Source organism: Apus apus, chromosome 9 (genome assembly GCF_020740795.1).
Source record: "Apus apus isolate bApuApu2 chromosome 9, bApuApu2.pri.cur, whole genome shotgun sequence".
NCBI classification, from domain to species: Eukaryota; Metazoa; Chordata; class Aves; order Apodiformes; family Apodidae; genus Apus; species Apus apus.
This window is the reverse complement of record NC_067290.1, coordinates 39,636-66,638: the sequence shown is the minus strand read 5'-3', so window position 1 is coordinate 66,638 and position 27,003 is coordinate 39,636. Positions and strand designations below refer to the sequence as shown.

Genomic DNA, 27,003 nt, shown 5'->3' with positions numbered 1-27,003 from the left:
TAGATGACTTCTGTGCTGGGTTTCCACATAATCTAAGGGTGTTGAGAATTTTCACTGAGCAAGCAGTAATGGGGGAAGGAGCTTTTTAGATCCAGGCAGTGACTATGAGACAGTCTCCTTAAGCATGGCCAATGAAATGCACTTTTGTGGGGGTTCTTGGAGCCTTTCGTTCTTCCAGCTTTCTCCCAGGGAGGTGAGTGTGGAAGCAGGGACCTCCTCCTCCCCTTCTCTGGGATTTTGGCTCTTCAAGTGCCAAGAATGCTGTGTGAGGCCTGAAAAGTGATGCTGCACAGGTCCTGCAGACTGGAGTCTCGCAGCAGTTCAGGACTGAGGGAGGAGTCCACTTGAAAAAAATTCAGAAGGCTTCTGTGTCCAGCTTGGGAAGTCGCAGGCATAACCCCTGGCTGTTCATAAGGCTTGTGTATTTATCAACATAGTAGCATTTGGCTCACTGCTTTCAGACAGGCATCTGGAAACCTCATGAGTTGTTCCTCATCTCTTACATCTATCATGTGCTATAGAGGAGGTAGACAATGAGAGTTAACAGACTGATGATGGGAAGAAATCAAGGACACTGGACAAGAATCATCATTAATAGGTGGATAACATTAGGTGTTGACCTTTTGGAATGGGAATAGCTGGTTGCCACAGCTATTCTGTCCCATCTTTTGCTATTTCCAGCGAACTCTTTGTGGACATGACTGCAGCTGTGCTTGGGGCTGAGAATAAAGATTTGGCCTTCAGGTCTCAGACATTTTCTATGTGCAGTGACCTCTGTCAATGGGCTAGAAGGGAGGAGTGCAGCCAGCAGGCTTCAGGAGAGTTACTTCCCGCCATTTTTCCAATTCAAGACCTTTCTCTGAGAACACAGGAGGAATAAAATGGAGGGAACTCTGCTAGGAATTAAATACAAAATGTCTTGAATGGTGGGTGCAGTTGTAGCACAGGGAGAGTTTTCTAGTCCCTGGTACCTTTGGACAGTCATTTGTAATCGCTGCAGTTTCACTGGCAGCCCCTTGTTTTTCTTCTCTCTAGTCCTTCTTTTCCTAGAACCTGTGTCCTGTGAGTTGTGCTGCATGGTGCAGCCTGGCAGAGGGTGCTGCCAGGTTGGCTGGCATGTCCTGGGCCAGGACATGCACAGGGAAACCCAGGAGCAGCAGCAGGACTGTGTGGGCAGCACAAGGTTGTTTTCCACAAGCACTGTAATCAGCCAGTGCCATTGCCAGTGCCTAAAGCTGCTTTAGGTTTGGGTGGCTGGGAGAACTTGCCCTTGGAATTTTTGGCACTCTAAAGGAGTATCTTTGAGGCAAAGTGTAAAGCTCCTCTAGTCAGGAAAACCCGTGTCTGGCCCTGCCTGCCAATGGTGTGGTGCCTGCCAGCACAGCAGCTCTGTCCCTCTCCATGGGGAGAGAAATGGGCTCATCCTGGAGCTGTGGGCTGGGGCTCTGTCAGCGCACCCCAACCCCTGCCCTGGCTGGGCCTCCCTCAGAAGTGGGGGTCGGGGGGCAGGTGGGGGCTGGAGGGCATTTGGTTTGTTCTGCAGGCCAGAAGGAAAATTCACTCCCTCAGGTGCTCAGCCCCGCGGAGTTTCCCCGGGTGCCGTCCCAGTCCCAAGGGGAGCAGGGCTTCCCACCTCACACCTGGTACTCTGTGGACAACCGGCCGCGCCGCTTGCACAGCCCGCGGCCACGGCCGGCCCTGCTCCCGGGCCCGCCCGCAGCAGCCGCAGGCCCGGCCTGCGCGCTCCCGCTGCCACGCGCCGGGCACGTGCTGCCGCCAGGGGGGCGCGCAGGCTCCGCGAGCTGCAGGGATCCTTGGAGACCGTCATTCCTTCCACGTTCTACTGTCCAACATGCGCGAGGGGGGACACACTCTGCCACTAACGCAGCGTCCCCGGAGCCCTTCGCTGGACTCTCCGCTGCACAGCGCCTGGGCCGCCGGTTCCCCGCCCGCAAGGCCCGCCCGGCGCGGTGGCCACGAAGCGGATGGGACGGGACCCAGGAGGAACATGGCGGCCGGCGCGGGGCAGGAGGGACTACGACTCCCATGGGCCACCGCGCGGGGCGGGCACGGAGGCGGCCAATCAGAGGCGGCTGGGCGGGCGGGCGGCGCCAGGGGCGGGGCTACTGCTGAGGCGGCGCGGAGGGGCCTGGAGCGGGGGCGGCGGCGGGAGCCGGAGAGGGATCCAAGGGCTCGGGGGAGGCTGTGGGGCTCGGGAGGAGGCGGTGTGGGGATCCGGGAGCAGCAGGAATGCGGGCCCGGGGAGGCGATCGGGGTCTGAGGGGGAGTATGGCTGGTGGGGGGGGCTCGGGGAGTGTCGGAGCTTTGCAGAGGAGGAGGTCAGGCTGTCAGGGGGCTCTGGGGGCCCGAAAGGGGCTGTGGGCACCCAAAGGGAGTGTAGAGGTGTTGGGGAGGGGGCTGTGGGGATCCAGAGGGGGCTCGGTGGGATCAGACCGCGGGGGCGGGTCGGACGCCTTGCCCAGCCTCAGGCACCCCCTTCAGCCCGTCTGGCCCATTCCCACTCCCCCAGAGTGCTTGAGGTTCCCGGGACGTTGAATCCAGCGCCGTGCCTCGCCCGCAGCTGCCCCCGCCCGAGCAGGGCACTGTGCCCGTGGTGATGCGTGTGCGGCCCTGCGAGCGGAGCGGGCTGGGCCCCCTCCTGCACCTCCGCCACATCCTCGTCTTCAACCCCGAGGAGCCCGCGGCCCCCCCGTGGGCCCAGGCACCGGGGCAAGGACCGGCTCGTCCGGCACCAGCTTTCCCGGAAGGGCACCGGGCAGGAGGAGGTGTTCCAGCACAGCACCCGCGGGCTCCTGCACAGTGTCCTCGGGGGCTACAGCTGCTCCGGTGAGACCCAGCAAACGCCTCTGAGCCCTGCGGAGCTCCTGTCCCATCTGCTCGCGGGCTGGGTGGGATCAGAGGAGCCCTGGATTTATTTTGGAAGGTTCTGGGCAGTTGAGGACGGAGGTGCACAAAACGGCAACGTGGAAATAATGTGGTCTTTTACTTGGTGGCACCAAGCCATGGTGATTGAAGGTGTGGTCAGGATGGGGGGTAATCCTGATGTGGAAATGTCATCTAATCTGGGCAGATAAGTAAGGGGAAGCAAAATGTGAAACATTTTTATGACACCACAGACTGGTTTGGGTTGGAAGGGACCTTAGAGATCATCCACTCCCACCCCCTGTCATGGGCAGGGACACCTCCCACCAGCCCAGGTTGCTCCAAGCCCCATCCAACCTGCCCTTCAACATTTCCAGGATCGGGGCAGCTGAGCAACCCGGGCCAGTGTCTCACTACCCTCATGGTGAAACATTTACTCCTAATGTCCCATCTAACTCTTCCTTCAGTCAGTTTAAAACTGTTTCCCCCCTTTCCTGTCACTGCAGGCCCTAGTAAAAAGTCTTTCTTCAACTATCTTCTAAGCCCCTTTAGGTGGCTGAAGGGCTGCACTGTGACATTTTTTACAGTGAAGACAAGTCATTGGAACAACCTCCCTGGGAACAAGAGTCCCCATGGCTGATGGTTGAGATGCTGCTAGAGGAGATAATTTCATCTGGGCTATCTTTCTTGCAAAAGCCTGGACTGGATGATCTCTCCAGGTCCTCTCCAGCCAGTGGTGCTTCAAAGAGGATGTTGAAAGATTGGGATAGAAAATGAAAGGAATTCCAAGGTCTGGAAGGAAAACACCTTCTGGGGAGAGATGGGGGACAGGCTGGTGGTCTTGTTAAGGGGCAGATTCAGGGATGACTTGTGCATGGCCTCCAAGTGGGTGATGGTTTGCGGACTTGTTCTGGCTCTGCTAAATTAGAGAGGCTGAAATGAGGGGAAAAAAATGTCAGTAAACGCCAGTGCAGGCAGCAGGGAGGGTAATGAGCTTGGCCTTGTCTCCACAAAGCCTGTGAGTGACCCCTGCTGCAGGGGCTGCTGCGGGAAGCTCTGCGCTCTTCTCTCCAGTGAAGAGCAGGTGTTACGCTGCTCCCCTTCATTAATAATTCTTTCAACTATCCACCCTCTCTCTTCCCAGTGTTTGTCTATGGTGTGATGGGAGCAGGAAAAACCTACACAGTGCTGGGCTGGGAGAAAAACCAGTTCTTCCCTATTGCTCTGTGCTTTGCCCCAGCTGAAAGCTCAAGAGGCAGAGGCAGCATCAGAAGAAGTCAAAAAAGCTGGGGAGAGCAGCCAGATGTGGTATGCCAGCCTTTTTGTTCTGGTCCTAAATGACTTGTTACACGTATTTTCTGGTGTGTGGTTTTTTTGGGGGTTTTCTTTCCTCCCCCCTCACTCACCCTTTCCTTTTCCCTCACACTAGTGTGGCCAGCAGGACTAGAGGAGGGATTGTCCCCCTGTGCTGTCACTGGTGAGGCTCCACCTTGAATCCTGGGGTCAGTTCTGGGCCCCTGAGGAGAAGAAGAATGTTGAGGGGATGGAGCACATCTAGAGAAGAGCCATGGAGCTGGGGAAGGGTCTGGAGCACAATCTGCTGAGGAGCCACTGAGGGAGCTGGGGTTGTTCAGCCTGGAGCAAAGGAGCTTCCTCCTGGGTGCCTGTGCAAGGTGGGTTGTCCACCCTCCTATTTGTAGCTATCCTGGGGGTGATCTTTATGGATGTGGGACCAGGCCTTTGCCTGCGGGTGGCAGCCTGCCCTGTAAAATTGGATTTGGCTCCTGGAGAGCTAATCCCATGGGATAATCTCTCCTGGGAATGCCAGCAGTGAAGGTTTCCAGGCACAGCAACTGTGTGAGCCTTCGGTGCACATTGTTGGTCCTGAAGGGAACTCTGCCAAGGCTTTGCTCCTATCCCAGCTCCCCCAGCGCCTGCCCTGGCAGTGCCCTCATGGCACAATCTGCTGCTGCCTCTGCCCTGAGCATCCTGGTGAGATAAAGCTCTGCAGAAAGGTCTCTGGGAGGAGCCAGGAGGTGTGCCTGGAGCTGAGCTAACGAGTGTCTGAAGCCGGGCAGAAAGTCTGTGGATGTTGGTTGGTTCCTTGTAACCAGCAGGTGAACACCTGGCAGCCCAGGTTCTCCCGTAAGAGCTTTCCAGTTTCAGGATCTCACAGCTTCCAACTTTGCCTCTTTACCCCCAGAACTCTGCTAACAGGCTCTCCCCCTCCTGGGGAGGTGTCTCAGAGGTGCTGCTGGTGGTGCTGAGCCTCAGGTGGAGGACCTGGAGTACCTGGTCCATCAGGTGGCTGCTGGGAGGCTGGAGCTCACCATGTCTCCCACCATCCCCTGCCTCCTGAGGCAGCCTTGCCACAAGGGACCCTCACACACCTACTCCTGCCATCATCAAGTTCGTTTTTGTATCGGCATAGTTTATAGATCTGTTATTTTCCTGACACTTTACTCCCTTTTCTGTGTTACAGTAAAGTTGTTGCAGTTTCAACTTCCAACCCTGAAGTCTCTCTTCCTTATTCCCCTTCTGTCTTCCCTTGGGAGGGTTGAGGGGGAGCAACAGAGAGAAATTCTGCCCTTGGGATGGTGGTTTGCCCCAATCACTAAACCAGGACAGAGGGATGGGGCTCGTGTGGGGCTGCTGAGGGAGGAGGGGGACCCCACACCTTGGGGCTCTGCAAGCTCATCTGCATCTGGCTTCTCCTACAGCGTCACCTGAGGAGCACTTGGAGGAGCCACCCCAGTGACTCAAAGATGGAAGACTCATGCTTAATGTGCACCATGTTGGAGGGCGTGGAGCAAGGTGAGAGCCAAGTGTCCCTCCCGCAGCCTGGCAGAGGGAGCTTAGCGTGAGGTCAGGAGCGGTGCAGGGGGAGGTCAGAGCTCCCCAACCATCCCAGGGCAGGGCCCCTCATTCCCTCAGTAGTGGGGCCCAGGCTGGGCAGGGGGCACCTGCTGGGACCCTGCTGCCTGTGATGCCCCCTGCTCTCTGAGGCCTCCAGCCCCTGCCCCTCAGCCAGCTGGGCAGTCAGAGGAGAGGACAATCCCACAGGGACGCTTCCCCAAGCCCTCCAGAGGTGCTCATTCTCTGTGCCATTTGCTCTCTCCCTCCAGTCTGCACGCTGTGTCACTGAGCAGATGGTGACCCCGATATTTCTGGGTCCACACTGGAGACAGACGGGATCTGTGCCCATGAGTTTGTTTGGTGAGTTACGCCAGGGCTTCCGCCAGCTTTGCAACAGGCAGTCCCTGCCACACTCTCCTCATCAGCCCCTTGTCTTCTCTCTTCTCTGAGCAGAGGACGCTGCAGAATACTTGACTTTTGGTGTCAGACATGGCATTGAGCAGGCAGCACAAAAGGTGAGGACTTGAGAAGAACAGGGGATTTGTGCCAGGAGAGGTTTGCAGGAGCTTAGCTCAGACCCCAAGAAAGAAACCCCAGCCCTTCCAACCAGCCCTGGGACAAGAGCCGTGCTCCCCGCAGCTCCACAGAGGCTCCAGCACAGCAGCCTCCTCCACCAGGCAGATCTGTGGGGTGTAACCCTGCAGTGGCCACATCCTGCACCCTGCCCGGGGGTGCGGGGCTGGCGGGGGAGGCCCTGAGGCTGCCACTGATGGGGCTGCTCTGCTCTTCCCAGCCCTGCTTCGTCTGCAGCCAGAGCGGGGCCACCATCACCTGTGCTGGGAGATGGGTTGTGACTGCAGTTTCCATCTGCCTTGTGCTGCAGAGGGTGAATGTGTCACCCAGTACAACTTGTCTCTGTTCAGGTACCTCCTCTCCCCTGCTCCCGCTGACCCGGAAGGATCCAGCACTTTTCACCTCACCCAGCCCTTCCCTCTTCCCCCCAGGGCCTTCTGCTGGGAGCACGGCCCACAGCAGGCAGTGGAGGCAGCCCTGGAGGAGAATGACATCTGCCTCATCTGCCTGGAACTTGTGGCGGACATAAGGGTGTGCCCAGTGTGAAACATGCATGGATCCACGGGAGCTGCACCCAGGTAGGAGCCGACCTCTTGCCCCTGTGGCACGGCAGGCACTTGGCAGCACCAGGGCCTCACTCCAGCTCCTGTTTCTCCTGCAGCAATACGCTATATGCAGTGGATTTACACATTTCCAGTGCCCACACTGCAGAAACAGTGTGACCAGTTTCAGCTGGAAATGTGCATTATGGGGATCCAAATCCCCCTCAGGTTTGTGTCCTTCTGCCCAGCCCACGAGGCAGGAGGTGCAGGCCTGTGCCGTGCCAGGGGCTGTCCCAGCAGTCCTGGCCCTCTGCTGTCCCCTGAGTCTGGGCTTCAGCTTCACAGAGGACTTGCAAACAGGGCAGGGGGGAAGAGCAGGGATGCCCTGTGTCTGTCTTATGCCGGGGCAGCAGGAGCTCACCTGTTTTCCTTTCTCCATCAGGCTGCCATCTGGGGACAGCCAAGCCTTTGCAGAACCACATGTGAGGCACAGCTGCTGTGATGACTGAGAGAGCCTTTGCCCAGGTGGAAGAAGATCAGAAGGTTGTAAAAATAGGGACAATGGTTCAAACTTTGTCTTGGAAGAACACATCCAACATTCCCCTGGCCAATTTTGCTGTTTAATTCAGCCTCTTACGGGGGGGACATAGTGTCTGAGCTGTCTGTAGTGTCTGAGCTGGCAAAGTAAAGATGTGACCTTGAAGGCCCAGCAGTTAGAAAAACATTCCACTGTTATCAGTCTTAGTTGCAACAGTCTGCTACTAGTTAAAAGAAAGCTTACTGAACGAAAAAAAAAATCAGTAGAAGGAAAAATAGCTTAATCCTGGCTCAAACCAGGACAGCTGGGCTTTTAAATGAATGCACTTTTAAAAATAACATTTAAAGTTCCAAGGTTTGATATTTTTTGGGGGGCAGTTGAGCACTGACTTTACACAGAAAAACACATTTGAAATCTGTTTAATGTTTTAAGGGGGGTCGGGGACAAATTTGGGGCCCTCTTCAGCTATTTTGGGTTGAGGGATCTCTTTTTCAGGCTCTTTTTGGGACTATTATGCTGCAAAAAGGTTTTAAAATCTGTTTAATCTTTTAAGGATTAACATTTAAAGAGGGGCAAGCATGGATTTGGGGCATTTTCCCCGTTTTGTGGTAAAATTCAGCGTGTTTAAATTTAAATTATTGATATTTAACTTTATTTAAATCAATGCTATTTATTGAAATTCTTATACCCCAGATTAGGGACCCTGTTTTTAGGGATCTTTTTGGGTGATTTTGAGGCACGTTGGAGGAGTTTCAATGCCTTATTTTTTAATTAATAATATTGAACTAAAATAATAAATTTAAATAAAGTTTAAATAAAAGTTTGCATGTATTTAAAGCAAAAATTAAAAGTGTAAACTCAAAAGTTTAAGTTAAAATAAAATTTAATAAATCCATGTAACCTGACTCAGGGGCTTTGCCCCCATTTCCAGCCCCACCAATTTTTGTGGTGAATGTCCCCGACTTTGGGGTTCTCTCCCCACCCTCCCCCACCGTGAGGGGTGTGCAGAAAGGGAGGGGGTATGGTCAGGGGAGGGGGCTGGGCCAGGGAGGGGCAGAGCCAACCCAAAGGGCATGGATAAAGGCAGGGGTGTGGCCAACAGCAGAGGGCGGGGTCACAGCAGCCACCCACCTCCCTCCCAGCCCCAACTCCCCCTGATTTCACCCCACATGCCTCTTGTTCCCATACCAGGTGCGGCAGCTACAAGGTCACTTATGGGTCAGCTGTGGGGCACCTGTAGGGCACTTATGGAGCAGCTATGGGGCAGTTACAGGGCACTTACGGGGCAGCTGTGGTGTAGTAAGGGGTCACGTATAGGTTGCTGTGGGTCTTTCACCCTCCCAGAAGCTCCACACAGCAAAGGCCAGCAGGGGCTCCACACTCTTTTCCTCCTGGCAGTGGTGGTGAAAACAAGAGCACCAGCACCATGGTGCAGGCATGGGGGTTGTGGCCCATCAGCCTTCTTGTCCTTCTTGCCCTGCAAACCCGGGGTGCCCAGAGGCTCCGTGGAGAGTGCAGCCAATCAGGTACTTGGGTGGGCAAGGGCTGGCAGCCAGCCCTGGGCAGTGTGGCGCAGTGACCACCACCCCTGAGCACCAACTGACCACGTGCTTGCTGGCTTTTCTTCTGAGAAGTTGTTAAGGTTTGGGAGACCCTGGCACAGTGTTGGACATGTCTAGAGAGAGAGAGGGTCCTTGGACCCTGAAAGACTGGAAGGGTCAGTATTCCCACCCACTCCCTGTCACAATCTATCAAAGCCAGGAGAGCTGGAAGCTGGGCCCTTCTTCCCTCCTGCTCCTTTCTCCCTGCTGGGGCTGCTGCTGCTTCCTTGGACTTCCCAGGTGCTCGCTCCAGAATCTGGCTGCATTGGATGCTGTGAGGAGCCGTGGACCTCTCCCCTGGAGCAGCCCTGCCTTTGCCATATCCCTGCCACCATCGAGATTGGTTTTGTATGGAGATACTTACCTGTTCTTCCCCCACGTGTTATCCTTTTACCTTGTTTTACAGTAAATGTGTTACTAGTTTCAGTTTCCAGTTTATTTCCGTATTCCCCTTCTGTCTTCCCTTGGGAGGGTATGGGGGGTAATAGAGAGCAATTCTGTTCTCTGGTTCTTGGGATTCACCTTTACTGTTTAAACCAGAACAGAAGTTTAACTTGCTGCTTTCTGTTCAGGTCCTGTGAGCCCCAACAATGCCAAACTACAAGCTGTGGTTGAGAGAATTCCTGAAGGTGGGGCAGGGGGAGTTGGAGCAAGCAGCAGCTGGTGGGATCTGTGGCTCTGCAGCAGGGACCTTGGGAAGCTGAGGCTCTAGACACTCTTCAGCAGCCACAGCCTGGCCAGGCAGGAAGGGGTGGATCAGAGCCTCGCTGCACTGACACTCCATGTCATGTCTCGCTGGGGAGCTGCAGGGATAGGCCAGTGGCTCTGCTGCCAGCTGGGGTTTGAGCTGACTCCCCAGACCTCTATGGACCTTCACAGACCAGCCAAGGATGCAAGAGCCCCCGAATCTCTCTCCTCAGGCCCTTCTAGAAGCCCCAAATACCTTCTAACCCACCCTCAGGATCACCCAAGGACCCCCCGCCAATTCATTCTAGACCACCTCAAACCCTCCCAGGACCCCCATAACCCTTCCCCCCCCACAGAACACCCAGACCCCCCAGGAACTCCCATAGCCCTAGTCCCAGCTACTCTACTCCCTCTGAACACTCCCCCAGGACCCCTCAGGTACACCCAGCTCCCTAGAGCCCCCCAGTCTCTCTCACCCACCCCCAGAACCCCCTGAGGCCCCCCAATCCCTTCCATACGCAGCCCAGACCCCCCCAAGGGACTTCCATAGACCCCTAGGACCCCAAATCCCTCACAACTTGCCCCCCCACCCCCCAGACCCTCCAGGGACCCCCATGCCCTCCCCGTAGGACCCCTCGACAACAATGCTCTCGATCCCCTCCCATCCAGGTAGTGAAGGAGAGAGAGAAAAAGACAGAGACTTGACTGGATTGAAAACTAAACAACTTTAATTAAACACTAGTGATATAAGAAAATATATACAATTATATACAGATATGTTAAGATATATGCAAGAGCCTCTTGCCTCCCCCCACCCCCAGCAACTCCGACAGCACTCTCCTGAGCTGCAAACAGTCCCAAAAAATCCTGGACTGCTGCTGGAGAAAGTGGAGAGTGATGAGGGTCAGGAGAGCTTGAGCCTGGGGGTCAGTGGTGATGGATGGATGGAGTCTTCTCTGTATGCTGGCCTTCAACAGAAGAGAAGGGGAGAAGAAGCAGGAAGGAAGTTGTCTTCTGTGATCTCTGACCTTTCTCTGAGCTTACGTAGATATATGGGATGGAACATCTCTGGCCAGTTTTGCTGTCTGTCTAATCCAGCCTCCTACCTCGGGGGGGGGGGGGGGGGCAGGCAGGGGGCGGGGGTGGGGTGGGGGTGGTAGAGCTGGGGGGAGGTGTCATAGATCTCCCCGTAGTGCCTGAGCTGGCAGAGCAAAGATGTGACCTCGAAGACCCAGCAGTTAGAAAAACATTCCACTGTTACCAGTCTTAATTAGAATGCTCCGCTACTAGTTAAAAGACAGCTTACTGAAGGAAAAAAAAAATATCAGTAAAAGGAATATTGGCTTCATCCTGGCTCAAACCAGGACACTGCCTCTGGGAAGCCTCAGACGTGTGGAAGTGTTGGTGGGTGCTGATAATAATATTTGAGGAGGATTCGATTTGCCATTGGGAGATGAAAACTTTCCCATGGCACAGTCTGGAGTTGTGCTGGGAAGGACTGTGAGCAGACTTGGAGCTGAAAGGAGCAGGATTCAAACACCAGAGGTGTCTGTGCCACCACCCCTGTCACAGCTGATGAGTGCAAAGTAGAGCTTCCCTGGTCTTCCACCCTGGGAGATCAGTGTTGGGCTGTGCAAGCGGGACAACTGGTGGGGCCGTGGAGGAGCCAGAGGTTGCTGTGGTTCTGCTGGTTTTGTGAGAAACAGCCAGGTAGGGCCAAGAGGTCACTCTGCTTATCAGCATTTGTGGAGCTGAGCTTCAGGTCCAAGGCTGGTTTGTGAGGGGCCACATGGGACCCAGAGGTCGCCGTTATGGGGGCTGCCTTTGAGTACATCCTGCACATGGCCTGTGCGAGGATGCTTGGGTACTTGGTGTTCTCCATGGTCAGGAAGCTGCAGGAGCACCTTGAGGTCCCTCAGCCTCTCTGATGGTTATTTCTCATCCCACCCTCTAGCAGCACTGTACAAATGCTCCTGGCTCGCCCCTCTCATGTCTCTTGCACCCGCCCAGGAATCTTCTTTCTAGCACCACAGAACAAAGGCCCGTGGCTATCTCTCTAGTCATGGTTTGTCTGTATCCTAACATTGATTGTCTGATTTTATTATGCCTATTTCTTTAACAGGAAAAGGATAATTCTTATTGGGAATCTGACACTATGTACTTTTGCCATTTAAAAAGGCCCTTTTTCATTCCATTTTATTCAAGTCTGTCACTCTTTGTGGTTGTTTTGTTGTTGTTCGCGTATGTGTTTGGGTTTTTTTATTATTACTTCTGAAAAAGAAAAGGAAAAACAATAAATCAGACTTTTGTAATCTGTGTGTGCTGATCCTCAGAAGGAGGTTCATTCTCAGTCACAGTTTGTGGTGTCTGTGTGTCTCTCATGATCAGCCTCCCTGGCTGACTTAATGTTGTGATGCTCTGGGGGGTAAATCTGGGCCCTCGGGGGGTAAATGGGAGCTCTGAGGGGTAAAATCTGGACCCTCAGGGTAGATCTGATCTCTGAGGGCCCAAGGACCCAGCCTCAATGCACACGCACTTTTGCATGTTCACCCCCTTGCGCACTGACAGTGAGGGCCCAGGTCCCACAGGGACTGGGACTGGGATGGGTGGGAGTGGGAGGGAGAAGGAGGAGCAGGGCAGAGAGCAATGAACTCAGGCTGGGGAAGCGGCAGCACAGGCGAGGATGGGGATTGAAAAGGAAAAAGAAGGATGATCTTGACTTGATGACCTTCAAGCCGAGCCAAGCCAAAGGATTTGAGGATGCTCCCTCCTGTGCAGTTCCTGCTTTTGCTGTGGGTGAGATGGCGATTTGGGAAGGAGCTCCATGCTTTGCACACCCAGGTTCTGGTGAAGCAAATCAGGTGAGCTGGGCCAGTGAGAGGACTGGGAAAGGGTGTGCAAGGGCTGGTGTGCATGCACAGCACTGGGGAATGGGGCTGGGCCTGACCTGGGTGTTACAGCCTGGGTGCATCGGGCCCTGGGGGAGGGGTCAGGATTCCCTCCCATCTCCTGCCACACTCCATCCAAGCCAGAAGGACTGGCAGCCCAGCCCTGCCTGCTCCCTCTCCCTTCCTGCAGCTGCTCCCGGAGCTCTGGGAGAGGCGTTGGCAGCAGCTTGTGCTCTGCAGGATCCAGATCCAGCAGGTGCTGAGAAGAGCCCTGCACCCTCTCCCAATCCACAAGGGACCCTGGGACACCAGTCTCTGCCTCCTCCAGATCTCCTCCAGATCAGGTGTTCTCTGTGTTTGTATCTACTTTTCTATATTTGTTCCTCATCCTGGGAGAAGTGTTTTTTGTGCCAATGAACAGGCCCAAATGGATCCTTCAGCGAAGCACAGTTTATTTGCACTCTTGCAAGAGTGGGTGATGTAAACAAGCAGGCACACCTGATAGTAAGGTGAATAACGGTTTATATTCCATATTATCAAAGTTCCCTCCCCTGTTTCCGCACTGGCTGGGTAGTCCAGGGTTTACAGCCTATCCAACGCTGTGCTCCATGGGGATTGTTTTGTGTTCTCTTTGGCCATGGCAGGTTCTGCTGGGTGCTCTGGGGCCAGTGCTCCTTGTGCCTGATGACCCTGGGTCTGACTGACAGCCCTCCCAGCTGTGCCAGGCAGAGTGCTATGAGGAGAAGGCGGCTCCACTGCCCCCCAGCACAGCTTCACCTCCCCCAAGTCCGCTCCCCACAGCTCAGGCACCCTCCCCGCCGCCTCCCCTGCAGCAGCCAGGAGGTGTCCTGTCCCCATCCCTTTCTTTGTCCCTGCAGGTGGCTTGTCCTTTTCCCTATCCCCGTGGCTGCCCCCAGAGTGTGAGGCCTGTGACCGTCCCCAGGGAATCGCTGTCTCTGCTGCCCTGGTGGCCCAGACTGTGCTGTTCTGCAGCAAGGAACTGTGACCCCCTGGAGCTTTGGGTGGGGGTCTGGCATGGCACTCCCAAGCTGTGCCCTGCTGGGGCCTCCTCAAGCCCTGGTGGTAGGATCTGGGTGATGGGCCTGGGGGCTGGTTTCAGTTCCTTGGGGGCCTGGAGGGCACTGGGCCAGTGACGGCCAGAGCGAGGACAGCAAAGCGAGATGCTCTGAGCAGGAGTGGGGCAGAGCCCAGGTGCTTTGCTGCCCCAGTGCCAGGAACACAGTCCTGTCCCTAGGCAGAGTGGAGCAGCAGCCCTGGTGTAGCCACATGTGGCAGCCCAGGCTGTGAATAGGCCCCCAGCCCTGAGAAGGGTTTGGTCCGTCCAGCTGCGCAGCTCTTGGCAGAGGCAGGAGCTCTGCGGGACCAACAGACCTTGCTTGCCTGGGGACCCCAGTGGCTGCAGGGGTGACCAGGCTGTGACCAGGTGGGCTGGAGGGGACACGTTGCCAGGTAACCCCGTGACATCACCTGGGTGGCACCTGCCTGGCGATTGTGACATTACATGGCCAGGGTGTACAAGTTTGAGGAGCAGGTTAGGGACAGCCACTTGGGCTGAGCTGGCCTTCGAGATCACCTGTTCTGCTGGCTACTTGCCTGCTTTCACTGGCTACTCGCCTTCCTTGCCTCCCTTTTTTCCCAACATTAATAGTTTCTTACCCACTTCTCCTCAGCTTTCCTCCTCTTTCTGAGGTAATTCTGACTGGGCTCCCAGGGTGGATTTGATTGAGCCAGTTGGCAGGGCAGAAAAGAATGGGCTGGGCTGTCTCCTCTGAGCCCCGGGCTGAGCCCCTCCACCTTTGCAGGCTGGCCAGGGCTCTGGGGGGTTCCTCTGTACTGATCTCTTGGCTGGATAAGGAGGGGGTGGCAGCACAGCCTGAGGTGCTGGGCTCAGCCAGGAGTGACGAGAAGCCCACCCTGAGGGGCGTGGGAGGAAGGGAGACAGGAAAGGAGCAGGGCCCAGGCAGCCGTGACAGCAGTGGCCAAAAGCCGGTGGCTCCTGCCTGCAAGGTGGGCAAGTGTGGGCTGGAGAGCTCGAGGGCCCTGCAGCTAATGCTGGCCACAGGCCAGCAGCAGGTCCTCTGCAGAGAATGGGAAATGCCAGGAAGTCTGTCCAAAGGGCCTTGGGAGCTGCTGTCAGGTGGCAGCTCTGCAGCAGGTGCCAGCCCCACTGGGACACTCCTGGTGGTGGCAGATGATGGTCTGTGCCTTTCGACAGAGGTATTTTTTAATCCTCTCATTGAGCTATGATTATTTATTTGCCATCAGGTGACGGGATTGGCACTGCTATTCTTTTCTGGAGCGTGTTCTGAGAGCTGTTGTCCTCCAGAGATTCCCCCTCTGTTCCCAAGAGGAGTGATGGCCACCATGGAGAATGACTCCTGTGAGTAGCAGCTTCCCCAGCAAGTCTGGGATTTCTGAGTGCCCAGAGGCAGGGTCTGCAGCTGGGGCTGCAGCCCCAAGTGTTGAGGTGCTGGCAGCCTAGAGGGAATTCTGGAGCTTTCCTGAGGAACGTCCAGGAAAACAGGCTGTGTCCCTCCTCTGCCTCTAAGGGCAAGACTGGGAGAGATGACTTTGCTCATAGGAAGATCTGCTGTCAGCAGCACAACCTCTGTGCTTGGTTCTGGCCTGTTTGCATCCAGGGACAATCAGGGATAGGGAAGGCTTGACCCGAGAAGCCAGTTAGGACTCTAGAGGGAAAGGAAGGGGACACGGTTTAGTGAAGGACTTGTCAGTGTCAGGTTGAGAGTTGGGCTCAGTGATCTTGACGGTCTTTTCCAACCAAAGGAATTCTGTGAAGGGGCCAGGGGAGTGGGTACAGGGCTGGACAGAGGGCAGAGCTGCTTCCTCTGCTCTCTCTGGCCACCACACCCCCTCTACAGTCCCCCTGCCCTCCGCCTCTGCCAGATGCCAGCTGGTTCCCTGCCTACGAAATGCAAAAGGAAACCGCGGATGTGATTGTGGACTTTGTCAGCAACCCAGGAAAGGTAACAGTGGCCATTCCAACTGATGGGGGCTCTGCTGCTGGGCTGCTGGAGCTGTGTCCCCCTCTCACCCTCCCCGATGGTCTCTCTGTCCCCCGGTTGTCAGGAGCAGGAGCAGGACCAGAAGATAAAGTTCCTGGAGTGCATCCACATGCTGTGTAGAACCACCAGACACAGTGGCTTGACAGAGGGCCTGGATGTCTTCTGTCACAGATATGAGCTGGCACAGAACATCAAGGTAAGGGGAAGGGGACAAGGCCCTCTGGCACCCTGTGAGGACAGGGCCTGGGCAGGGTGAGGGTTTGGTGGCACTGGGTGCAGGGAGCTGCCAGCTCCCATCCCAGCTGTGCTCTGCAGGAGCTGCTGGAAGAGGAGCCCAGGCACCAGCTGCAGACACAAATGCAGCAGCTCGCCATGCTGGCCATTGCTGAGCTGAGGTACCTGCCCACCCCATAGGGACCTCTGCCACAGAGGACCCTGCCCACCTGCATAGGTTCTGGAGGCACTGCTACCAGCACCAGTGTCCCACTGCAGTGCTCCTCTCTCCTTGCAGCTCAGTGCAGACGGTGCTGGAGGGCAAAGAGCAGAGCCTCCTACAAGCCTGCTTCTCCAGGGTCTTCTTGCTGCCTCCAAAACTGAAAATGAGGAAGATGGACATTGCCCTTTACTCCAAGGTAAGTGCTTGGGGAGCTGCAAGAGCCCCCAGTCCCTCTGGGCTGCTCCCTGGCCACCCTGTGCTGCTATATGACCAGAGATCCAAGACAGGGCAGGAGCTCGACTTTCCTTTCCCACCTTCAATCCTGTGCTCCCTTCCCATGGGCCTGGCCACAGGCAGTACTGCAGGCTGCTCTGCTCGCACCAGATTGTCTGCCCCTGGCTCCTTGCCGGGGCTCTGGGAGTTCAGCTCAGTCTCCTGGTGGTGAGGGCCACAGCAGGAGACACTGCCACAACTCTTTGTCCTCCTGGCAGACCCTGAAAGCCATGGACACCATGCTAAAGGAGTTGCTGCAGAACATTCCTGCCCCCAGATTCAATGAACTGCTGCAGACGATCTTCCAGGTCTGGCATGTGCAGAGAAGTGGGACAGTTCCTCACCCTGGGGGGCAGGGATTGTCTGCTCCTGAGTGGATGGTCCCCACGCCAGTGCCACAGAGACTGCAGGGGGGTGTCCACCTCTCTGGGGTAGCCAGGGGCTGCCCACCAGGCTCTTCTGGAGCACAGTGGCTGCAGAGAGTGTAGCACCTACCTCCAGCCTGGCCACAAGACTGGTCAGGGCATTTGTCTCAAGCCTGCAAGGGACACTTTGGGCAGGACCCCCCTCCAGCCTTTGCTGGAGAGCAGAGGGAGCCTTGGTGGGCTGTGCAAGTCCAGCCCAGGAGCTGAGCATTGCTGCTCCTGCTGGAGCAGGCATCTGCTCCCAGGGCAAACCAGTGGCTTCTCTCTTCCCAGCTGCTCCTGAACTTCACCTCCTCTGAGGAAGCCTGTGTGCGTCGGAGGAGTGTGAGGAGGATTGGGAATCTGGTCAATTTTCTGACCTCATGGGAGGTAAGGACCAGGCACCCTCCAGCCAGGCCATCTCCCCTCCCTGCAGCTCTCCCTGCTGCCCAGCTGCTGCTCTGGGAGCCCTCAGCACTTCTGCTGTTCTGCCTCCCTTGCCTAGGCTGCTCCAAATACGCACAGCCAAGCCTCCAGTGGAGACTCCCAGATCCCAGTCCTAGGAAAGCTGCTGGGACAGCTCCTCCTGCTCACGTCATTCAAGGACAGAGAGACCCGCAGGATGGCTTTGGTTGCTCTTCGTTCCCTCTACACACTCATCCAACAAAAACGTAAGAGAAGCTGTGGTGGGATGCAGCCCTCTGCACACCAGCATCACCCAGTATGTCTGGTTGCCCACCTGGGCTTTTTGACAGACCACTGTGGGGCTGGGTGGAGGGACCACCATGTTCCCAGCACTGCCTCTCCTCTGCTCCTGACCCACATGCTCTCTCTCAGGCTGTTGCTTGTCCCACGTAGCCAAGTTGCTCCTCCAAACAGGAGGCAGCCCCACTCCTCCTCCTCCCTACCTCCCCTGAAGAGCTGGTGCCCCTGCCCTGCAGCTCTCCAGCCCCCCGAGCCCTCCCCCCAGCACCACTGTTCCAGCCCATGCTGGGTCTTACCACCCCCTGTGTTTTTTGTCCCCTCAGTGATGACACTGCCAGAGGAGGACGAGGAGCTCAAATGGGAAGCTCAGGCCATGGCCGTGTGCTGTGTGACCAGTGCTACAGACATCATTGAGGTAAGGAGCTCCCTGAGCTCCCCTGCTGGGACTCTTGTCCATGGCCTCATCAGGGGACTTGTGTGAGCAACAGCACCCAGGAACAGTGGGGTTGGCCTGGCCTGGATGTCCCTAGGGAGAGGGTTCCTCCTGTCTCCAAGCAGGGACCATGTGAGGGCTGAGGGCCAGTGCCCCAGCACCAGCTCCAGCCCTCCTGGCCACCAGCCCAGGCCTGGTTGGCTGTGAGGCCAGCACCCTGTGCTCATGACCCCAAACCTCCTCCCTCACCCTTGGGGCCCTCTCTCCTCACTGGCCCTCTCTCCTCACTGGCCCCCTCTGGCCAGGGCTACTGGCAGGGCCCAGCACAGCAGCCACACCAGGGCACTCAGTGTGACATTTCTTCCTTCTCTGCCTTCCTCCCAAAGATGTTTGCAGAGCAGCTCCAGCCTTTGGAGAGGACAGATTTAATCCTCATAACCATTGAGGCACTGAGAGACTCCAGCATCTACGAGGAGCAGCTGGCCAGCAGCATAATGGATGTGGTCACGGGAGACCCTGACTTCTGGCTGGTGGACGTGAGTGGCCTGTGGCTGGGTTGCCCTGCCCTGCAGCCCTGGCAGGCCTTGTTCCCCCTCCATCCCACCCTCCCAGACCCTTGGAGGCACCTGAAGCCACTGAGGGCAGCAGGGAGGGCTGGGAAGAGCAGCTGAGGAAATGGCGGCACCGCAGCGGCAGCACCCCCCATCCTCACCCATGTCCCCTCCAGGTGCCAAGGATCATCAGCTGCATCCACCAACATCTGGGAAGCATCAACAAGGTGTCAGCCCAGCAGAGGGTGGAGTCCCTGCTCCTGGCCATGGCTGCCAAGTGCCCTAGGGAGGCAGTTAAGGCACTGCTGAGGGTGGCTCCACCAGGAGACAGGTACTAGCCCTGACAGCCCTGAGGGGAGAGGGGCCTGGAGACCCCCCTGGCTGCCAGACTCATGGAGCTCTGCTGCTGTGGCCGAAGCAGCCCTGCTGACAGAGCACTCTGGCTTGCAGGGCTGCCCTGGGCATGTGGGAGGTGATGTTCTCCACACCTCAGACACTGCAGAAGGTTCTACCCAAGCTGCTGACCCAGCGCAAGGGACAGAAGATGCTTTTCTGCACTCTCAAAGAGGACATATATTGCCTGACTGTGAGTTCCCAGGAAAAGCCCCCCTGCCCTTGTCCTCAGCTGCTGGTGGGAACCAGGAGCTGCCCGGTGCGGGGAGCTCCACCAGCTGCCCACCCCTCACGGCTGGGTTTCTTTCAGCTGCTGGACAGCATGAACCTGCCAGAGGAGGACTTTGCTGAAAAGTACCAACTGTGGAGGTTTCTGAAGCATGCCAGGGGTGTGATGCTCTCCCTGATGCTCAGGGGCCTGGTGACACTGTCAGCAAGACCTGGTGTGGTGAGCAGGGTCGCCCAGGGGAGCCACGGTGGCCGCCGGGGGCTGGGGCAGGGGCTGTGGCGGTCGCCTTGGCTGGGAGTCAGTTCAGCACCCTCCCTGCCATGTGGGGCCTGGTGGCTGCCTGGGGAGCTCTCCAGGCATGGGCCTTTTCACAACATGGACATTCTTTATTTCATGCAGGCAAGAAAAATGCAGGTGCTCCTACCAGACCTGATGGAGCTCCTGCAGGGTGGCAGCAAAAATATCAAGATGAAGGCCCTGGTGCTCTTCCTAAATGTGATGCCTCAACTGAAGAGGGAGGAGGCCAGCACCATCACTGTGGAGCTGGTGGACAAGCTCCTGCCCCTCTTTGATCATGTAAGGCTGATGTTAAGGCCCACAGAGGACCCTGGGCAAGGACAGCTGCCCTGCAGCCCAGCCCTGTGGGCAGCACTCAGAGCAGGGGCTGCTCCTCTCCCTTTCAACCCTGGACTCTTGTGGGAGGGCTTCTGCAGCCCAGCTTGGCTTCTCCCTGACAGCTGCTCTCAGAGGCCTGAAGCTCATGGTGGGCAGAGCTGCTCTTGCTGAAGTCCTGCTATGCTTCTCCCTACCAGGGTGTCAGTGAGGTGAGGGAGCTTGCCATCCTCCTCTTCACAAACCTGGTGAGGGTGGTGGTGGGAAAAAAGAAGAGGCAGATGAAGAGCAAAGTGCGAAGGGGCCTGCTCCTGCTTTGCTTTCACCTGAGGGACAAAAGCCAGTGCGTGGCCAAGGTACAAATTTCAAAGCTAAGCAGAGATGTAGGAATAGACCCCCAGATGTTTGGGCCAAGGCATGTTTCAGCTTCTAGGGGCAGGATCAGCCCAGGTGGAGGGGGACACGAGGTCTCCTTCCCCAGGTCATGGTGCCATCTCCCATCTTGTGCTGTTGTGCAGGCCTCCAGCAGAGCCCTCCTGGCTGCAGCAGAGCTCCTCGAGTGGAAACAGCTCAGGGATGTTGTGGAGATGAAGGAGATATGGAGAATTGGAGACCGCTTGGTGAGGACAAGCCTCGATGCTCAGGCTGAACAAGGGCTGCCCCCGTGTCTTGGCTGTGGGCTCTGCAGCTGGGCCTGCCCTGCTCCAGCCTGGAGCCCAAAGCCTGGAGCTGCCTCCTTGTTCCCTGTCCCCAAGAACAGAGCCCCAAGGGCTCTTCTCTGGGCCCCTCTCCCCTCCCCACACCCAGCAGGAGGGAGGGGTCTCTGCACCCCTCACTCGCCTCTGCTTGTGGGTCCCTCTCAACCTCAGTCCCACGGGGCTCCCGGCTGGGAGATGGGAATGGCCTGGGGGGGGGGGAAGGGAACGGCGGGTGCTGGGAAGGAGGAACTGGGACATGCCCATCGCCTTGGGCTCTCCCCAGCTGCAGCAGGGCAGGAGCAGGGCCGAGGAGTACTTGCACCAGAGCCTACCGTACCTGCAGGACCCTCGGGCCATCGTAAGGGAGGAGACCGTCAGGTTGATCGGTGAGTCACAGCGTTCGGGGACCCCTCTGGCAGCCGGGCCCCAGGCCCCGCCTCTGCCCGGGCAGGGGGAACAGCCCTTGGCTGCCCGAGCCCCGGCTGCCCCGGGCAGGGCTCTGGCCTCCCTCTGCCCCCCTGCCCACGCAGGGGCCTTGATGGCCGCCCTGCCCAGTGCCCCCCGCCAGCTCCTCCCTTCCCCGGGCCAGCCCTGCCGAGGGGCAGCCGGGCCGGGGCTGTGCTGGGCAGGGGGGCAGCGGCTCTGACCACGCTCTGTTCCCAGGGATTGTCGCGCGGAAACAGAGCAACGAGAAGCTGTCAGAGGTCATCAGTGGTGAGCAGGGGCAGGGCTGTGCTGGGGTTGGGGGGGCAGGGCCAGGGCCTGGGCAGGGGGCTGCCGTGCCTGGCCCCACTCCAGGGAGACACCTTAGTGCAGGGGGAACATGTCAGGGGCACTTGTGGCATTGCTGAGCTCTCTCCTGGCTAGGGAAAGGGGCTGCCGTGCTCTGGAGGGGATGCCTGGGGGTCTGTGCAGACACCGCGGGTCATCTTGGCTCTCTTTCGGTCACAGCTCTTCAGCCCTTGATGAAGGACAGTAAAGCCTCTGTCCGTTGCCTAGCCGCTCAGACCTGTTACATTCTGGGCTGTCTAAGCATGAAGGCGAGATCAGGACGCTCTGTGCGACCATGGAGCTGCTGGCGCCGCTAGGCCAGGCTGAGGTGCAGCTCTGCTCCAGATCGGCAGCGGTGAGCAGGGGCAGAGCTGTGCTGGGCCCTGCTCCAGGGAAACACCTCCGGGCAGGGGGAATGTGTTGGGCCTGCAGAAGAGCCCCTGGGCGCTGTGTGGAGGAGAAGGAGAAGGAGAAGGAGAAGGAGAAGGAGAAGGAGAAGGAGAAGGAGAAGGAGAAGGAGAAGGGAAGAGGAGAGGGAAGGGAAAGGAGAGGGGGAGGGGAAGGGGAGGAGGAAAGATGGAGCGAATGAGGCATGAACCTCCGTTCTGGTTTGATCAGGAGAAGTTTTATTCCAGGCAAAAATTAGTACAGACGAAAGTCACCTATTGATTACCAGACAAAAATCACCTATTGTTAGTACATTACCTAATTTTATATCCTAAGGCCTGTTCCCTACTATGTTGCACGCGCTTAGCTAACCAATCAGTTAATTGTCCGTGCAGTGTCCACCAAAGATTACATAAGCAGTTTACCTATTCATTGGTCAATTAAATCTAAACAGGTGTCCACCAATTATTATGTCCATCACTTCATCAGGGAGTCTTCTCATCCTGTCCTCCTTTTATCAGCAGTGGAATTAGTTGCAGAGACACTCCTTATCTTAGTTGAGAAGCTTCTTCAAGGACTCTGCTAGTCTATTGTTAGGAATAAACTACAGATAAGCTCGAACAAAAGAATTTCACAACTAATTAGCAACAAGTTTAAATGATGGATTTACAGCTTGCAGCTGGCCTCTTCTATTAGCTTAACCCCTTAAGGACTCTCCACAGAAGAAGGACACAGCTTCAGGCTGTGAGTTCCACTCTGGAGAAGGGCCAGCAAGGAAGAGCTGCACATCCCCTGCTCCAGCCTGTGGGACATCCCTTGGCCAGTCTGGGCCCTGGCACTGGGGTTTGTCCTCACCAAGGTCTCTCTAGTCCTCCGTGGCTCCTGTTCTGGACCACTCGCTTGAGCTCTGCACAGGCGAGGAAGACTCTGCCAGAAGCCTGCAAAGCAGCAGAAGGTAGGAGATGGCACCACAGCTGGGAGAAGGAGACCTGTAATCCTCCTCCTCTTATCAAGACTGCAAGCTGTCCCCAGGTTGTTGTGGGAAGACGCATCTTAATGATTCTGATTCTATGTCTGGGATGGGGTCTAAATGGGGCTCAGTGTTCAGCGTAGGGACATGGGGCAGCACCACCCCATCTGCCAGCCAGCAGAACAGAGGTGTTCAGGAGCTGCTGCCAGAGCTGAGGCAGAGGGAAGGGCCCAGGAGCTGTGGGCCCAGGGCTGCAGGCAGCGTGGGCTGGAGTCGCAGAGACAGCAGGGCAGGACGGGGCCAGTAGCGCATTCCGGGGCAGCCCCCAGCGGGATGCTTGGCTCCCCAGCTGGGACTGCCCAGCTCCTGCAGGCTCTGGGTGGGCAAGCTTTGATCCCAGGGTGCAAGGCCAGTGGCCTCTGGCTGCACCTCCATTCCCAGCGCTTTCCTGGCCCCAGGCTGGGGAACCAGCTGCCTCTGCACCCTGTGAGTGCTGCAGCCCTGGGGGCAGACCCAGTTCCCTGGACCAGGGCAGAGGGACCTACCTGGGTGAGAGGGCTTCATTCCTGGGACTGTCCTGCCCTCTGGGAGTGGGGACAGGCCCTGGTTCAAACATCTGGGGGTCTCTTGGGCACAGCCCCAGGGCACAGGGCTTGGGGCTCAAAGCCCTGACTTCCCATGTCTGCAGGGATGGCTGGGAAGCCTGGAGGGACTTGTGTGCTTGGTGGCCATGGGCTGCTGCTGGGCCCTGCTGGACTAGGCAGGGCAGGGCTGGGAATGGCTGAGCCAGCTTCTCTGGCCCTGTTGGTGCCGTGTCTGCAGGGATCCTTCCTCTGGGCTGTGCTGGAGGAGGGCTGGGTGGGGGGAGTGGGGCTGGGAGGGCACCCCAGCCTCCCCCTGCACACCTCTTCAGCAGAGGGAAAGGAGGAAGGCAGTGGTGGGAGTGGGGCAGGGAAGGAGGGGAGCATGGGACCCTGAGGTGACACATGCCCAGAATCCGACTGCCAGCAGCCCCTGCCCCTTCTGCCCATACCCCACCCGGTGGTGTCACCACACCCTTTTCCCCATCGCTTGTCACTGCACTTTGGCCATGCTCCTCACCTGGTCTTCATGTAGAAGAGCAGGGCCCTCTGCATTGTTTTCTTAATCTTCTTCTTGTGTCTCCCCACCACAGTCTTCATCACATTTGGAAAGAAGCTGATGAAGTGCTCCTCACCTGCCTGCACTCCTGGCAGGGAGGAGGACAGGGGGACTTGAGCAACAGTCCCTCCCTGCCCAGGGTGAGCAAGGCCATGAGCATGGCTGATGTGAGGGGAGATGCTTTGGGGTTGGACCCTGAGCACAGGAGCTGTGGCCCGATCTGCAGCCACTGCTGAAAGACCCCATTAGAGGTGTCAGGAGGGGAGCAGCCCTGCCTGAGTGCTGCTGGCAGGGCCACCCAAGGGCACTGTCCCTGCAGAGTGCCCAGTGCTGGGGCAGCCTGACCTCATCCAAGAGGGTCAGGAGCTTCTCTGCCAGCTGCAGAGCCACGGGGTGGTCTGAAACGTGTCCATAACAGCCAGCAGGGCCTTCCTCCTGCCATCAGAGCTGGCATGGGGCAGGGTCTCCGTGAGGTCCAGCTGCAGAACCCGCATTGCTCCTGCCTGTGGGAAACATGTCTAGAGATAGTGCCAAGGACAAGTTGTTCCATCACCTTTCCAGGGATGGAGGTGAGGCTGACCGGTCTATAGTTGCCCAGGTCCACCTTCTTGCCCTTCTTGTAGACTGGAGTGACATTTGCTATCCTCCAGTCCTCAGGCACCTCTCCTGTTACCCATGACTTACCAAACATGATGGAGAGTGGCCTAGCAATGACCTCTGCCAGCTCTCTCAGCACCCTTGGATGCATTTCATCCGGACCCATCGATTTATGTATGTCCAGATTACTCAACTGATCCCTAACCCAATCCTCATCTACCTTAGCAAACTCCTCCTTTATTTTGACCTTCTGGGGCTATATGAAACTGGGGCTCATGGGGAAAGCCTGCAGGAGTAAAGACAGAGGCAACGAAGGCATTCAGCACCTCTGCCTTCTTTATATCCTCTGTCACCAGGGCACCCACCTCATTCAGCAGTGGGCCTATATTGCCTCTGGTGTTAGTTTTGTTGACTATGTATTTGAAAAAGCCCTTTCTATTGTCCTTAACCCGACTTGCAAGGTTAAGTTCCAAGGAGGCCTTAGCTTTCCTAGTTGCCTCCCTACATTCTCTGACAACAGTCCTATATTCCTCCCAAGTGACCAGCCCCTCCTTCCACGATCTATAGATTTTCCTTTTCCACTTGAGTTTGCCCAGCGGTTCCTTTTTTAACCACGCTGGTCTCCTAGCTCCCTTACTAGATTTTCTGCCCATTGGGACACACTGATCCTGTCCTTGCAAGAAGTGGTCCTTGAATGTTGACCAGCTATCTTGAGCCCCTTTACCTTCTAGCATCCTGTCCCATTGGACTTCCCTTAATAATTGATTGAAGAGGCCGAAGTTTGCTCTGTGGAAGTCCAGGGTTCTGGTCCTGCTGGGTATTCTGTTCCTCCCACACAGGATCCTGAATTCCACCATCTCGTGGTCACTGCAGCCAAGGCTGCCATTGACCACCACTGCTTCAACAAGGCCCTCCTTGTTGGTGAGCACAAGATCCAGCAGCGCTCCTCTTCTAGTCGGCTTGTCCACCATTTGCATTAAGAAGTTGTCATCAATGCACTGGAGGAACCTCCTAGACTGTGAAAGGCTGGCTGTGTAAGTCTTCCAGCAGATACCGGGGTAGTTAAAATCTCCCATGAGGACCAAGGACTGTAGTTGTGAGGCTGCTTTCAGCTGCCTGTAGAAAGCCTCATCAACTTCCTCACCTTGATCAGGAGGTCTGTAGTAGACCCCAACTGTATCACCCATACCACCCTGCCGGCGGCAAGGGAAGCAAGCAGTCCAGAATCAATGTGATTGATAAAGCAAGCTTCGATTTATTGAATACACAGTGTTACTTTTATACCCTTTTCCAAACCTACTTGTAGTGATTTCACTGGATGGTAACTACTTGCAGTGATTTTACTGGACAGTAACATACACACTGAGTTCCAGGGTTCTTCCTTGTTTTCTATTATTCTACTTCTCTACCTTGTCCTTGAGTTAGTTTAAGCTAGCAGAGAGATTGTTTATACTTGTGTTAGGCTAAAAAAGAGATTGCTTGTACAGCTGCTATTTGTGTTACACTCTCAAGGCCTCTTGAGGAGATAGCAAGGACCCGTGGCCCTGCTGCTCAAGCCATTCTTCAAAACCACCCTGCCCTTTAATTCTTACCCACAGACTTTCAACTTGCCCCTCATCAGCCCCTGCACAAAACTCGATACATTCTAGTTGCTCTCTCACATAAAGAGCAACTCCACCACCTCGCTTCACCGACCCATCTTTCTTAAAAAGCACAGGGCCATCCATGGCCACATTCCAGTCGTGTGAGCTGTCCCACCATGTCTCTGTTATTGCTGCCAGATCATAACCCTTAGACCGCACACAGACCTCTAACTCTTCCTGTTTATTCCCCATGCTGCGTGCATTGGTGTATAGGCATTTCAGGAAGCAAGCAGAGCACACTGGTGGGACCAAATCCTCCTTAGACCACCTTCCTTCAGGCCCTGGTATGTTCCTCTTGGGCTTGTCCCTAACAGACCCAGTTTTCTCCCCTTCCCCCTTCACATCTAGTTTAAAGCTCTCTCAATGAGCCCTGCTAAGTCCTGCCCCAAAAGCCTTTTCCCCCTCTGTGACAGGTGCATCTCACCTGCCACCATCAGGCCAAGTGTCTCATAGAGCAGCCCATGATCAAAAAAACCAAAGCCCTGCCTTTGGCACCAGTCTCGTAGCCATTCATTGATCAGTAAACTCTTCCTGTTTATCTCTCCACCCATTCTTACAGGAGGTATGGAGGCAAACACTACTTGCGCTCCAGACCCCCTAACTAGCCGCCCCAGGGCCCTGAAGTCTCTCTTCATTGCCCTTACATTTCTTGTAATTATTTCGTCACTGCCAACCTGAAAAATCAGCAGTGGGTAGTCATCAGAGGGATTTACAATACTAGAGAGTTTCCTTTTAACATCTCTAGTCCGAGCCCCAGGGAGGCAGCAGACCTCCTTGTGGGATGGGTCCGGTCGACAGATGGGCCCTTCTGTTCCCCTCAGAAGGGAGTCACCCACCACAATTACCCTCCTTTCCTTCTTATTTGAAGAAGTCCTAAGGCATGGAGCTGAGTGACAAGTCCTAGGTGCTTCACTAGACAGATCTATCACTCCAACTTCATTTTCTTGTCCCTGAAGTTCCAAGGCCTCATACCTATTCTTCAAGGTCAACTCAGAGGGCGGAGGGGGTTGGGAGGGTTTTTGCTTGCCTCTCCAAGGACGGACCTCCCTCCATTCCTCCACGTCTCTAAAGTTCTCTCCTTCTGTCTGATGACAGGAGGGGAGGAGATCCATCACTTGTTCCAGAACCTCTTCCTTCTGCCCTTGCCTC

General features: G+C 56.3%; 1 long non-coding RNA gene across 2 annotated transcripts; it reads left to right on the top strand.

Moving 5' to 3' along the window:
• Nucleotides 1–2,450: 2,450 nt before the first annotated feature.
• Nucleotides 2,451–8,281, top strand: LOC127388430 (uncharacterized). Of its 2 annotated transcripts, XR_007890377.1 has the most exons (10): nucleotides 2,451–2,847; nucleotides 4,028–4,191; nucleotides 4,313–4,556; nucleotides 5,604–5,697; nucleotides 6,009–6,099; nucleotides 6,193–6,254; nucleotides 6,533–6,662; nucleotides 6,744–6,890; nucleotides 6,974–7,082; nucleotides 7,297–8,281. It is a non-coding gene; the product is annotated as an uncharacterized LOC127388430 (long non-coding RNA). The 2 variants fall into 2 exon arrangements; XR_007890376.1 differs by lacking the exon at nucleotides 6,974–7,082.
• Nucleotides 8,282–27,003: the final 18,722 nt, after the last annotated feature.